Below are 15,279 nucleotides of genomic sequence, written 5' to 3'. Positions count from 1 at the left end.
TGTGTAACAAATTACCCCCAAGTTTAGCAGCTTAAAGCAACACCTGACTATTTTCTCACACAATTGCTGAGAGTCCGACGTCCCGGGGCAGCTGGGCTTGGAGATTCTGGCTCAGGGTCTCCGGCGAGGCTCCAGGAAAGATGGTGGCCAGGGAGCTGTCATCTCTGGTCGTGCCTGGGGCTGGAAGGCACCCTTCCAAGGCGGCTGACTCATGGCTGCTGGCTGTTGGCACAGGGCCTCTGTTTCTCACCATGTGCACATTCTCACAGGGCTGCTCGAGTGTCATCAGGACAAAGCTGCTTGCACAATGCCTTTCAGACTTTGTCTCCAAAGTCAGATACCCTTTGCTTTACTCTGTTATGTAAAAGGGAGCCAGCGAGTCCAGCCCACTCTAAGGGGGGAGGGCACTGTGTTCCAATATTGAAGGGAGGGGTGTTACAGCATCGGTGGACGTATTTTAAAACCACCACATGGGGTGGATTACCCTCTCTTTCAAATATTAAGCCACCCTTAATTATTTCCTGGAGTGAATTCACTTGATCATAATATATCACTCTTTTGTATATTGCCACCTTGGGTTATTTTCATTTAGTATTTTTGTTTGCATGTCTTTTGTAACGTGCTTGTGAAGTTTTGGTAGCTAAGTTATCCTGGCCTCATAAAATAGCTTAAGATTTTCAGTTTCTTTTTGTGTCAGTTTTGGAGACTAGTATTATTCAAGGAATTTGTCTGTTTCATACAAATTGTCCAATTTTGAGTTACAGAGTTGTTTAGATTACACGCTTGTGATCTTTTTCTCATCTGCAGAGCATGTATCATTTGTCTTCTTTTCCTTTCTTTGATCAGTCTTGCTACAGTTTATTAATTTAATCTTTAAGAGGAAATAACTTTTTCTTTGTTTTTCTTTTTTGAAACAGCTTTACCAAAGTATAATTGACATATCATAAAATTCAACCGCAGCAAGTACAGCACTAAAAATTTAACCAACCTCACAATATAGTTTTAGGACGTTAACAAAATCATTATCTTCCAATATTCTGATAGTCCTGGTTGACTCTCTTTTTTTTTTTGGTAATCTCATGAGTAACGTTGAACCCAAACCACCAAGCTAAGCCACTCCCAGATTCCTGAATCACAAAAATGATAAGAGATGTTTTAGGCTTCAGATGAACTTCAGAATCATTTAAACAAATTGGTCCTCCAAACATCATTGCTATTTTAAATTAAGATTTCCATATTGCATAATGATATAAGTTTTCCAGAGAAATAGAAACAATAGGATACATGTATATGTGTGTGTGTGCACGTGTGTGTACACACATACTGAGCAAAAAGATCTACCATCAACAAGCTGGGGCTGATGGTGGGAGTTCCAGCCCAAGTCTGCATCTGGAGACCAATGTTCTAGCTCAAAGACATTGGGACAGAGAGAAGGAATTCTCTCATTCTTCATTGCTCAGTTTTTTTTTTAAACTGAAGTACAGTCGGTTGCAATGTGTCAGTTTCTGGTGTTCAGCACAATGTCCCAGTCATGCAGATACACATATATATTTATTTTCATTTTCATTAAAGATTATTACAAGATATTGAATATAGTTCTCTGTGTTATACAGAAGAAATTTGTTTTTTTAAATCTATTTTTACATATAGTAGCTAACATCTGCAAATCTCAAACTCTCAAATTTATCTCTTCCCACCCCGTTTACCCCAATAACCATAAGATTGTTTACTATATCTGCAAGTCTGTTTTTTTTTTATAGATGAGTTCATGGTGTCCTTTTTATTAGATCCCACATGAGTGATATTATATAATATTTTTCTTTTTCTTTCTTGCTTCACTTCACTTAGAATGACGATCTCTAGGTCCATTCATGTTGCTGCAAATGGCATTATTTTATCTTTTTCAGGGCTGAGTAGTATTCCATTGTATAAATATACCACAACTTCTTTATCCATGAACATGGATGGATCTTTATCAATGGACATTTAGGTTGCTTCCAAGACTTGGCTATTGCAAATAGTGCTGCTGTGAACATTAGGGTGCAGGTATCTTTTCAAATTAGAGTTCCTTCTGGATATATGCCCAGGAGAGGGCTTGCTGGATCATATGGTAAGTCTATTTTTTTCTAATCAAGCCTTCAATGGATTGGATGCAGCCCATTCACAATGAGAAGGGCAATCTGCTTTACTCAATCTATGGATTCAAATGTGCATCTCCTTTAAAAACACGCTCAGAGACGCAGCCCACAATAATGTTAATGAATTATCTGGGCCCCCATGGCCCAACCAAGTTGACTCATGACATTAACCATCATGAGTGTTCAGAGCACAGGCTTTGGAAATGAACAGGATTCCAATCCTTGTTCTGCTGTTCATTAGCTGCAAGACCTTAATAGTTACCCTTATTTGTCCTCTAGATAAATTTTTATTAAAAACGTTATCCGTATGCATAGTTCATTGGCCTCCAACTCCTATCCTGAGATGTCAATTGTAGATGTTCCTTTCATCACCAGGAGCCCTGCTTCTCTAGGAATTCTGACAGAGGCCAAGATCTTTGGGAGAAACCTGTTACCTCTTTGGACACAGCAGTTCCAACCACTTTGGAAATTCCTTTGGCTACTTTTTGCCTCCTTGCTGGTAAATACTATGGGGATGGTTTTCAGATGAGTGCATGGCTTCCCAAACCAACATGAACACTGATGGAGGTGATGCCCGGTCTCTTGAGCTCACGCTCTGGTTTCTGGTCACCAATGACCCTGTTGCTGATGACAGAGAGGCTGCTGTAGGGAAGAGGATAAATCATTTTCCTTAGTTGCTTTGGACCCTTTTGAAGCAAGTCCCCCGTCTCTAGGCTTGAGGCCGGGAAGTGCAAATGCCCCCAGGTATTTGCCAGGAGCTGGGTGGTCGCTCTGTGTGCTGTTTGTGCAGGAAAGGGAGACAGTGTGAGGTGAGGGGACCCTGGACCGGGGGCCACGGATCCAGAGTCCGCTCACTGCCCAGCTGTTACCTGGTTGTGTGGCCACAGAGCTGCTTGTTTAAACTTCTAAAAACGCCAGGATTCGAGTTTCTATTCTGCATGTGGTTCTTTGGCAGTTGTTTCATGCTGCTGTTTCTCAATGATTTTTGTCCTGTGCTTTGTTTTATTTGCCATCTTTGTGACACCTGGCACCGCGGGCCCCTCCCTGTTTCTCGAAGTTCCTCCCGTATTGGCTTCTGTGGTGGCTTTCTCCTCTCGTTCAGGATTTCTATCTTTCAGGACCCCCTTTTCAGCTCCTCTCTGCTCCTTTCTCCTGCAATGTTGACATTTCCCCAGAGTTCTCTCTCATCTTCTTCCTGGATAACTTCACCAAACCTGGCACAACTATTTCCTGACTCACTGTTCTCTCTTCCAGTGAACAAAGCTGGAGGATGGATTGGTAGGGCTGGAGATCAGCATCCCTTCATCTCTGACATGATAACAGAGCTAGGCACTGCTGCGTCTGAGGACAGCTGCTAAGATCAGAAAAGGGGCGGAGGCAGGAAGACATTATCAGCTGCTTCATGATGGGAACTTCTAACATCACCGGTGTGATTAACATCTGAGCTTGACTCTGATCAAACATCTAGATGTCATGACCCGCTTACAGAAATCTAGAGGGTAGTGGACTGTCAGCAAAATCTACGAGACAAACCACTTACTTTCCTCAACACATTGGGAAAGAGGCAGGGAGGATGGGAGAGAGAGAAAGAGAGAGAAAGTAGACTTAGAAAAAAACCTTAAGAGAGATTCTTGTTTGAATTCTGAGTCAAAGAAAAAAAAATCTTAAGAGAGATTCTTGCTTGAATTCTGATTCAAACAAAATTTTAAAAAGCTGGTCATTAGGGGACGTTCGTACACCAACTGGACAGTGGATAACATTAAGAAATCATGGCTAGAGGGAGGGAGGGAGGAATGGATGGAGCCCAGTGGATTTTTGGGGCCATGAAATTATTCTGCATGACACCATAGTGGTGGCTCCCTGTCATCATGAACTTGTCAAAGCCCATAGAATGTCCAACATCAAGAGTGAGCCCTCATGTAAACTGTGGACTTTGGTTGGTAATCATGTGCCCATGTCGGTTCATCGATGGCACCAAAGATGCCACACTGATGAGGGATGCTGAGGGTCGGGGAGGATGTATGTGTGGGTGGGGAGGGCTGCATGCAAACTCTGTATTTTCTGCTCAATTCTGTTGTGAACCTGAAACTGCTCTAAAAGAATAAAATCTATTAAAAAAAAAAGAAATCATGGCTAATTTTTCTAGATGTGATAAAGGTATTCAGTTACTGTTTTAACAAAAAAAATCTTTTTTGGAAACATTTATGGGTATAAAGGTAGGATATCTGACATTTACGATATGAACACGATCTGGGTTCAGGTGTCGGTGGGGATGTGGGTTAAGGTGTTTGGCAATGAGATGAGAATTTTTGAAGCTGTCAGAGAAGGCCTCCTTGGGAAAGTGGCACTTGAGCCCAGACTTGAACGAGTTGCCGGGAGGTGGGTGGCAGGTGCAGAGGCCCGGAGCTGGGAGCCGGTCTGGGGAAGGAAGGACGTACTGAAGGACAGGGAGGGAGAGGGGCGGCTGGGGGAGCGAGGTGAGACCAGTGGGATATGACCTCAGAGAGGCAGTGGTGACATCAATCTGGTGATGCCACGTGGGCCACCCAGGAGATGTGGCTTTTACTGCTCATGTGTCTGGGAGCCCCTGGACAAGGGTGCATGCACACCACCCCACGTTCCAGGAGACCCACTCTGGGCTGCTGTGTGGAGGATGGAGCCATCAGGGACGGGATGGGGGATGGGTTTCTTGCAATAATTCTCGCAGGAGGCAGGGTGGGGGCAGCCATGATGAGAAGAGATGGAAGCTGAGTATATACTGAAGGTGGAGCTGATGGAATTAAAACAGGCAGCACATGGGAAACAGGGAGGAAAGAGAGTCGAGGACCAGACGGCCCATCACAGGCTTGCAACGTGGTAGGCGTGCAATCTACATTGTGCAATGAGCGAGCGGATGTTGTCACCGAGCAGGACCCCGGGGGGCCCTCCTGGGTCAGACCCCTCCCCGTGTCCTCCCCTGCAGCTCCTCCCTGAAGGGCCCAGCTCATAGCATCCCACGTGTATTTCCTGAGTGTTTCGGATGCTCAAAACCACCCCCAAAGGGAAGAAATTAGCTACTTGATGATGGAGAGCACGTGGCCCCCGGACCTTCTGGTGCCTGGGGGGCTGATGGTGTTGACCCCCTCTGTGACCTCCACATCAACCGGTCAGAGGACCGTGCACGAGCTGGTCACACACCTGCAATGCCCCTCCCTCACTTGGCCTTTAAATACGCTTTGCTGAAACCCTTCGAGGAGTTCGGGATCTTCTTAGGCACCAGCCATCGTGTCCTCCTCGCTCGACCCTGCAGCAAAACTTTCTCTGCTCCAGACTGCGATGGCTCAGTTTGCTCGGGCACACGAACCCGCCTTCGGTCACAATAGCACACTCTGCTGTGTTCTTCCCTAAATTGAAATGTCCTCAAGGGCTGGGACCACATCTTACTGGATTTGACGCCACCAGCATGTCACAGTCCTGATGCATGCATGGAGCCCACGAAATATTTCCTCCCCAATTGCATGTTGACATCGTCCAGAGGGAGGCGGGTGGGGAATTGGTTCAGGAGGGCCAGGCAGACGTGGACTGTTTGCTGATCGGGAGTCCCACTGCTGGCCCTGCCAGTCCCCATCAGCTCCCAGAGCCACCCGGCTGACGGGGACACGCTGGTCCGCTACGAAGCGGCACAGGAGGCATTGAAAAGCTATGAATATATTTCCACTGTATGTGGAGACCCGGTGTGTGCGGTGGGAACAAAGTGCGTGTTCAGTGGGGGAATTAAGACCCCAGAAGCAGACACCCTGCTCTTTGTACGCTGCCAACAGCTCAACTGAGACAGAAAGGAGCAAAGCCATTGTCTTTTGAGGAACAAAGATGAGTCTTGCCCGAAATGAAGAATGAGCAGAGCCCTGGTTCTGAAGTTCTCATTCAAACGGCCCCTGTGTGTGGTGGGGACAGATGGGGGACAGAGCGGGGGACTGGCCAGGACTTCGACCTGACCCTCTAAGACTCGTCTGGGATGCCAGCTGCAGGCGTTGACTGGAGTTCAAAGCCCTGGACCCAAAGAAAAGAAACTCCCAGGGGCCAGGACCGGCCTTTCTCATTTTTTATTTCTGCATCCCGGAGTGGCAGGACCCACGATTGGCAAGACTTGCAATTTCCCGGCCGCTTTTGGGCCTCTGCATGATGGCCAGTACAGTGTCCCTCAGCCTCCCCGCTAACTTGCTTCTCAGTTACCCCAGAATTAGACCTTACAAGGTGAGCCTGCTGTGGCTCCTTTCAAGTCTCGGAAAATAAAATAAAATAAACATTTTCTTCTCGCCACACCGAACTACACCAGCAGACAGAATAACTCTTCTTTGGAAAAGGGCTAAATTTGGCGGTACGACTGAAAAGTTGGGGAGAGAATTATTTTATTATGCGCCAGCTACGTGGAGACATAAGTCTGGAGCAGACAGCAAACCAAAACCAAAAAATACCGTGGAATGTCTCAGTCTGTCCCTGTGTCTCCCTCACACATGCAATGGAGAAACCAGATCACACACACAACGGCTTGTCGTGATATTATACGAAATTTAAAGCTATTTTTAGTGCATTTAGTTTAGTTCGATGAGTAAGCAGCTGGCACTGGGACTTAGCTGATTACAAAGTTAAACTAATTCATAAGGTCCATGAAGGTTTAATAATTCGCCTCAGACACAGTCAGTACAAGACACACACTGGGGGTTCCAGTCCCCTTTGCTGAAATTAATTCGCTATCAGGGAAGTAAATGAAGACAATGAAGCACATGTTAATCCTTGTGACAAAGCGCGACTAATAAATTCAAGAGCGTTTGAATAAAATTTTAAATTAATTCTATGTCCTACTGTATTCAAAGATCTTCGCGGTCCATGTCATTTGGTTGATTGGTTTTGTTTTTTCAGTTTGACACAATCAAAGTCATAAACCTAGAGGTTTGTTGACCAGTATGTAAATGGTAGCCTCTATGATGTTAGCTACTATATATCAAAATGGATCTTAAAAAAGTTTCTTTCGTACAGCACAGGGAACTATGTTCAATATCTTGTAATAACCTTTCATGGGAAAAAAATACCAAAATGAATCTATGTATGTATCTGCATGGCTGCTGGGCATCAGAAAGCGACACATTGTAACTGACTATACTTCAGTTAAGAAAAAGGAAAGTCAATGAGTTTTAAAAAGACCAACAGTTCGAGAGATCAGTAAACAAATTTAAAATATTGTAAAAAATAAAATAAAATATGTGGATCCACCGTGGCTGTTGATCTGAATAAAAAGGTAAAGTGAAGCCAGCTTGAAAGTGTCAGAAGGATGGGTTTATGGGAGTCAGAAAGGAATTGTAATTCGGTACATGCACACTGAAGCCATTTCCAGGAGGGTCCGCTGAGGTTGTGGGGTAGGGTGTGCATATGGGCAGGGGAGTTGAGTCAAAAGTAGAGGGGGTGCAGCTCATGGGGTGGGGCGCGTGCGTAGCATGCGCAAGGTCCTGGGTTCAATCCCCAGCACCTCCTCTAAAAATAAACAAATCTGATTACTTCCCCACAACCAAAAAAAAAAAAAAAAAAGGAATAGAATCTACTTGAGTAAAGAACCAACAGAGCCCAGCCTGGAAAATTCCGTGCGCAAAGAAAACCCGTCCAGCCACACCAGCAAAACTCCATTCAAGCTTATTTCCCTGGACCAACCCGATCTGGGTCATTTCTTGTCCAGGCCTCCAGAAACCACAATTAAAACCTCCCAAGGCTGACATGAGGCGGCGTCAGAAAGAAAATTCCAGTATTATCTGGTTTTGCTCTTGGAAGTCAGGCATGGATGGGAAACCGGTCCTGCAGCTGCGAGATCCCGAGGGCACGTGGGTGAGGTCTTCGCGTTTTGCATCCTGGTTTTCATTTTAGACTGAAATTCTTCCACAGCATCCTTGCTCCTTGGACCCTTCTGATCTATGAGACACACTCTGCTAAGAGAAATCTCTCTGTGCTTTCTTGGCTGTGGCGGGAACCTTTGTGGGTAGATGGTCCTGAGGATGGAGAGGGAGCCGCCTTTGCTGGGAATCTGGGGGTCTGATTGCTTTTGTGCGGACCTTGAATCAAGCCTGTGCACAGACCAGTGTGTCCTCTGCTGATGCCACCCTCGGGGGAGGCCGACGATCCGCCACCTCCCCTCCACTTGGTGACCAGCATCTCAGCCCTCCGCCTCCTGACAGGTGCAAGGTCTCTCATCTACTGTCTCACCCCACCTCCCCCTTGTTTTCTTTTCCCTTTTGGAGAGATTCGGGTGGAGATAAAACTTCAGAGTTTTAAAACAATTTCCTGGGACTTCAGGAAGCCTTGAAGATAAAATGCGTGGTTTCGGTCTGCCACGCCTTTAGCCAGAGTGTGTGTGTTCTGGCCAGATTTCTGTTTCCTTCTGTAGCTCCAGGGGGTTAAACTCAGGGACCAGCCCACACACCGGGCAGATGGGGGATCCTGGACATTCCCCCCCTCATCCAGGAGGCATGTACTTCTACTTCGTGTGACCCAAAGACGTGATCCCGATAATTAAGACTTTGAGGAAAAGGAGACAAGTAAGTTTGAACAAGAGATGGGTGCTGTGCAAACCACATCAGACACATTTCTATTTTCTGGATTCCTTTTTGCATTTCTCTCTTGAACGGTGCTGTGCATTCAGTCCCTGCAATCTTACAGAGCTACACAGATTTAGTTTTATAAATTTATAACAACAACACACGGAGATAACACAGCCTGGTCTGTCCGTGTGAAATACGTTATTGGTAGCGGGAGGAGAGAATCTGCACTGTGGTTGCCTGTTTTTACGTTCAGCTAAGTTTTACGAATGCTTCTGCAAGCTGTGTATCTATTTGGAATTTTTGTTCTCAGTGATTGATTTTTAATAAACGTTTGTTTCCCTGGTTACCAAAGACACGCGTGCTAATGGATGACGTTTCGAGAAACACAATGTTACAAAGTATTAAGAAAAAACTTCACTAAGTCCATCACCAAGGACCAATCGTTACCCACATCTGGTCTACTTCCCTGTGTGTATAAAAATATGTCCATTTGTATGTACAGACGTTCCCCTTTCTAATTTATATTATCTGGTATATGTAGCTTCATATCCTATGATGGGTCAACATTATATACATTTTTTTTCAGTTAAAATGAGTTATTCTGTACATGTTGCTTTGCAACATGCTTTTTTACTTTGCAAAGTATGCAGACCACCCTGTCTTCCCCAAGTGTTTTATTATAAAAATTAATGTCGAATTTGGTAATAGAAGTATGGCATTTACTGTTACTTCCACTTGCGTTTCTTGTTTAGAATGACATTGTCAGATCTTATTATTAATCATTTTCTTTTGTTTTTTTGGTTTTATTGTTTGTCCCTGGTATCATTCACTCACTTTTCTATTAATGCAGTTGGCTGTCTTGTATTGATTTTTGAGGTGTTTTTAAAAATTTGCTATGGGAGGAGGTAATTAGGTTTACTTACTTATTTTAGTGGAGGTGCTGGGGATTGAACCCAGGACCTTGTACATGCAAGGCAGATTCTCTGCCACTAAGCTATACCTTCCCCCTTGTCTTTTTTTGATTTTTAAGACCTTTTTATATAATAAGGTAGATAATCCGATGTCTGTCCCATGTGGTTCAAATTCATTTTCCACTTTTGTTTTGCATTTTACTTTTTGAATACAAAAAGTTTTATATTACGCAACAGGTTAAGTTCTTTTTTAAGATTTTTTTCTTTTTTAAATGGAAGTGTAGTATACAATGTTGTGTCAATTTCCGTTGCACAGCACAATGTTTCAGTCATACATATACTTACATATATTAATTTTCATATTCTTTTTCATTATAGGTTCCTACAAGATATTGAATATAATTCTCTGTGCTGTACAGAATAAACTTGATGTTTATTTAATATATAGTACTTAGTATGTGCAAATCCCGAACTCCCAATTTATCCCTTTCCACCTCCTCTCTCCCCATAGCAATAAGTTTGTTTTCTATGCCTGTTTTCTAAATAAGTTTATTTGGACCATTTTTTAGATTTTACATGTAAGTGATATATGTTTTTTTTTCTCTTTCTGCCTTACTTCATTTAGTATGACAATCTCCAGGTCCATCCATGTTGCTGTAAATGGTACTATTTTATTCTTTTTAATGGCTGAGTAGTATTCCATTGTATTGTATGTAAGTTTATTTTCCCCTATATTTCAATTTTGTATTTGATATTTTCTTTCTATCTTAAGACTTAAATCTTTTCTTCATCTTGGGACTTTTTTTTTTTTTTAGCTTTTCTCTCTCCTTCCTTTTTTTTTTTAAATTGAAGTACAGTCACTTTACAATGTTGTGTCAGTTTCTGGTGCTCAGCACAATGTCCCAGTCATACACATACATACATATATTTGTTTTCATATTCTTTTTTATTACAGATTACTGCAAGACATTGAATATACGTGAATCCAGGATACTGAAGACATCTCAAAAAACAACCCGGTTCAAATAGCCCAATTAAAAATGGGCAAAAGGTTTGAATGCATGCTTCACCCAAAAAGGCTTGTGGATGGCAAATAATTACAAACAGATTGACATCACTGATGATTAGTGAGGTGGAAATTTAAACCACAACCATTCAATTCTACACACTTAGCGATGAGCCGAAATTTAAAAGACTATCATACAGAGTGTTGGTGAGGCTGTGAACAAACATGAGTTCCCGTGCAGTGTTGGTGGAGATGTAGACTGATGCAACCACTTTGGTAAAGGTTTCCTAGTTCCTTAAAAATTTAAACATGGTCCTGCTGTAGATCCAGCCATTCTGTGTCTAGGGCAATGGCTCAAGAGGAAAGAACACGTGTGTCCATACAAAGATTTCCACTTCTAACCAAATGCTAAAAGCAGGCTTATTTGGAACAGCCCCCAACTAGATAAAAAGCAACCCAACTGTCCATCAACAGGTGAACAGTTCTATCCAGACACTGGAATATTACTTGGGAATCAAAAGAAATGAGAGAGGGATGAATCTCAGAAGAATTTTGCTGAGTAACAGAAGCTAGCAAAGAAGAAAGCAAACAAACAAACAAAAATTCACACATTTATAATTCTAGAAAACAAACTGTGTAGTGACAGAAATCATGTGGAGCTTTGCTTAAGGATGAGGCAGGGAGGGGCGAGAGGGAGAAATTACAAAAGACGTGAAGAAATTTTTAGGAGTCAAAGAATTGTTGGAGGAAGCGAGCTGGAAAGACAGGAGATATTGTTGGGAGAGAGCGATGCTGGAGATTTTGTGGGGTTGTGAACGTGAGTAGGGACCAGCTCTGGGGCGACCTCAAGAGAAAAAGAGGCTGACAGGGCAGAGGAGAAGCAGAATCAAGGAACCGAGCTGCGCAGGTGTTAAATGGATCATTTTGGTGCATATGAATAAGCCAAACATTGGGACAAGGATGCTGTAATATAAATATAAAGCGAGAATGTTAATAACATAAAAATAAAAATTTAGCAAAAATTAAGAAATGAAAAGAAGTGCCAATATGCTCATTTCCTAATCTTTTGAGTGGCAAATCATCAGATACTTAAAAAAAAAGTTGATAATCAACACATGGGCATTATAATCACACCATTAAAAGGATGAAACTACGTCATAAGTTAATGACAGTAATCCTAGAAAATGAAACTGGGGTCAAAGGCACCATCTCCGATGATGTATGTTCATGCATCACTGAAAAATTGTGCTCTGTGCTGGAATTTGACACAACATTGTAAAATGACTGTAACTCAATAAAAAAAAGTTAAAAAAAAAGAAAAAGGTATCAAAGAGATAAACGTTAAAAAAAAAAGATGCCATCTCTTTCAATTTTGTACCTTCTTGTAATGTCTAAAAATATGTTAACCCACACACGTAAATCATTTTAAAAGCCATTTGAATTTTATTTACTTATTTCTTCTAAGATTGCATAAAATATTTATAAAGGAATTTTAGTTTTAAAATGTTACTGAAACTTCACTCATTTGCAAAATGTGGCAAATAATTTAAAGAACATATTGTTTCTATAATTGGTATTTCATATATTTATTTTTGTCTTCTTAGGCAATTTAGGTTGCTTGCCAAAAAGGTGATGCTGCAAGGAAATTAAAGAACTGTTATAATTCGGTTTGTCATGTATCATTGAATTAAACTCCATCACATACTAAAGGCATAATAAATGAAAGTCAATGGTAGCTTGGGCAAAGGTTTATATAAAATAGTTCAAATTGTCTCTATAATGTAACCTGCCAGGAGTTTATACTCCCGGACTATTTCCTTTGTATTATTGTGTTGTCACTGTTTCCTGAATTAGATTAAAGAAAACAAAAACAAAAACAAAAAAGCCTGTGTTCTGCTCCTGTGCTGACATATTAGCTTACTCCATCATTATTTTTTTAAAAGAGTATTTTTTTTCTTTAAGCTGAATCAAATCGTTAAATAAAGCAATTTTTTTTTTTAAATGGAAGGACTGGGGATTGAACCCAGGACCTCATGCATGCTAAGCACGTGCTCTACCACTGGCTGTACCCTCACCCCCTAAATAAAGCAAGTGAATGCTGTATTTCCAAACTTTCAGTTTCTGAAATGAAAGTTTAAGTAGTAGGGATTCTTTTTTTAAGTGAATCTTGTTCCTTTTCTTGTTAGTTTCTCTTTGATTCTGTAGCACCTCCCTCCCTCTTCAAAATACTTGTATTTTAAACCATAATATTGTCCCTAAAACTCGATTCGATGACGCTTTGGAAGGATGCATGTGCAGGCAAGTAGGAGCTGAGAGGAAGTGGGTAGGTAGTTCAGAAGTCAGACGAAGGTCACATTGAGAAAAAAATTATTCAAATTCAAGAAACATTCCCCACCCCCCCGAGGTCTGACACATCCATGCTGCCGGGACAAAATCTATAATTCAGGACACTTTACAAATGGATGAGAAAAATCTAAGTTCCTGGATTCACGGAGTCTTCACTCACATTCTCAAAAGAAAATAAATAGTTTACGGAGAATGTGGGCTCTAAAATATGAACTTAAATAGACTGGTAGTAATTTTAGCTATGGTTTAAAAAATAGCTTTAAATATTTAAACCCAAAGAATTTAACTTGGATGCCTGTAGCCAATAAGTTTGTTTTCCAGCACTAAAATAGAATCAGAGACTCCAGCTTTGGCGAAAGGAAGTTGCCTGTCTAATGGGTAAAGATTTTGCCTAAGAATTGATTTTGGCAAAAGGTGACTATATTTTAAAGAGCAAGAGAGAGTGTAGGATTTTTTGGGTGGCATTAGTTTGACATGCTTTAAAAGCTAGACTCATTTTTTAATTGTTTAATTAGCATTATTATTTTTAATACATATATTCTATTGAAATATAATCAGATTATAATGTGTCAATTTCTGGTGCACAGCACAATGCTTCAGTCATATAGGAACATACATATATTCATTTTCATATTCTTTTTCACTGTAAGTTACTGCAAAATATTGAATATATTTCCCTGTGCTCTACAGTATAAACTTGTTTATCTATTTTATATATATTAGTTAGTATCTGCAAATCTCGAGCTCCCAGTTTATCTCTCCCCACTCCCTTCCCCTCCCCCATAACCATAAATTTGTCTTCTATGCCTGTGAGTCTGTTTCTGTCTTGTAAATAATTTTGTTTGTTGTTTTTTTTTTTAAGATTCCACATATGAGCGATCTCATATGGTATTTTTCTTTCTCTTTCTGGCTCACTTCACTTAGAATGACATTCTCCAGGTTCAAACTGAGATAAGTGGCTTTTAGTATTTTCAAAAGTTAAGCAACCATTACCACTATCTAATTCCAGAATATTTTCATCATCCCCTAAAGAAATCCGTATCTCTTATCAGTCACTCCCCATTCCTGTCCTGTCCCCAGCCCATAGCAACCACTTATCTGCTTTCTGTCTGTACGGATTTGCCTGTTCTGAACATTTCATATAAGTGAATCATACAATATACGTCTTTTTGTGTCTGGCTTCTTTCATTTAGCATGATGTTTTTAGAGTTCTTTTACCTTGTGTCATGTATCAGAATTTCATTCCATAAACTTACCATATGATCTAGCAATCCTACTCCTGGGCATCTATCTGGAGAAGAATATAATTCAAAAAGACACATGCACTCCAGTGTTCATAGCAGCACTATTTACAATAGCCAAGGCATGGAAGCAACCCAAATGTCCATTGACAGATGGCTGGATAAAGAACACATGGAACAATGGAATACTATGCAGCCATAAAAAAGAATAAAATAATGCCATTTGCAGCAACGTGGATGGACCTGGAGATCATCATTCTAAGCGAATTCAGCCAGAAAGAGAAAGAATAATGCCATATTATATTGTTTACATGTGGAATCTGAAGAAAAGGACCCAAATGGACTTATCTACAAAACAGAAACAGACTCATAGACATAGAGAACAAACTTATGGTTAAGGGATTGTTAAAGGGGTTGAGGAGGGATAAATTGGGAATTTGAAATTTGCCTCTCTTGGGGAGTGATGGAAATGTTAGCCATCTTGATTGTGGTGGTGGTTCCGTGGGTGTAGACATCTATCAAAATTCATCAAATTGTACATTTCAAATATGTGGAGTTTACCGTACACAAACTCTACCACAATAAAGGCGTTAAAAATGATCAATTATATGAACATACCAATGTGTTTATCTATTTATCCACTAATGGATATTTGAGTTGTTTCCGGTTTGGAGCTATTATGAACGATGCTGCAATGCACATTTGTGGACAAGTTTTTGTGTAAACACATGTTTTCAATTCTTTGGGGTATATAGTTAGAAGTCGATTTGCTGAGTCATATTATAAGTTAATGTTTAGACTTTCTGTTATAGTCATCCTAGTGGGTGTGAAGTGGCATCTCATTGTGGTTTTGGTTTGCAGCTCCTTAATGACTAACGAAGTTGATTATTTTTTCATGTGCCTATTGGCCATTTGTATATTTTCTTTGGAGAAATGTCAATTTAGACCTTTTGCCCAGTGTTCAAATTCTTTTTTGTTGTTGTTGCGTTGTAGGGATTCCTTCTATGTTCTGGATGTTAGATCCTTACATGACGTATGATTTGCAAATATTTTCTCCTGTTCTGTGTGTTGCTT

Source organism: Vicugna pacos, chromosome 36, assembly GCF_048564905.1.
Source record: "Vicugna pacos chromosome 36, VicPac4, whole genome shotgun sequence".
NCBI lineage: Eukaryota > Metazoa > Chordata > Mammalia > Artiodactyla > Camelidae > Vicugna > Vicugna pacos.
Note: the sequence above shows the minus strand (reverse complement) of the source record.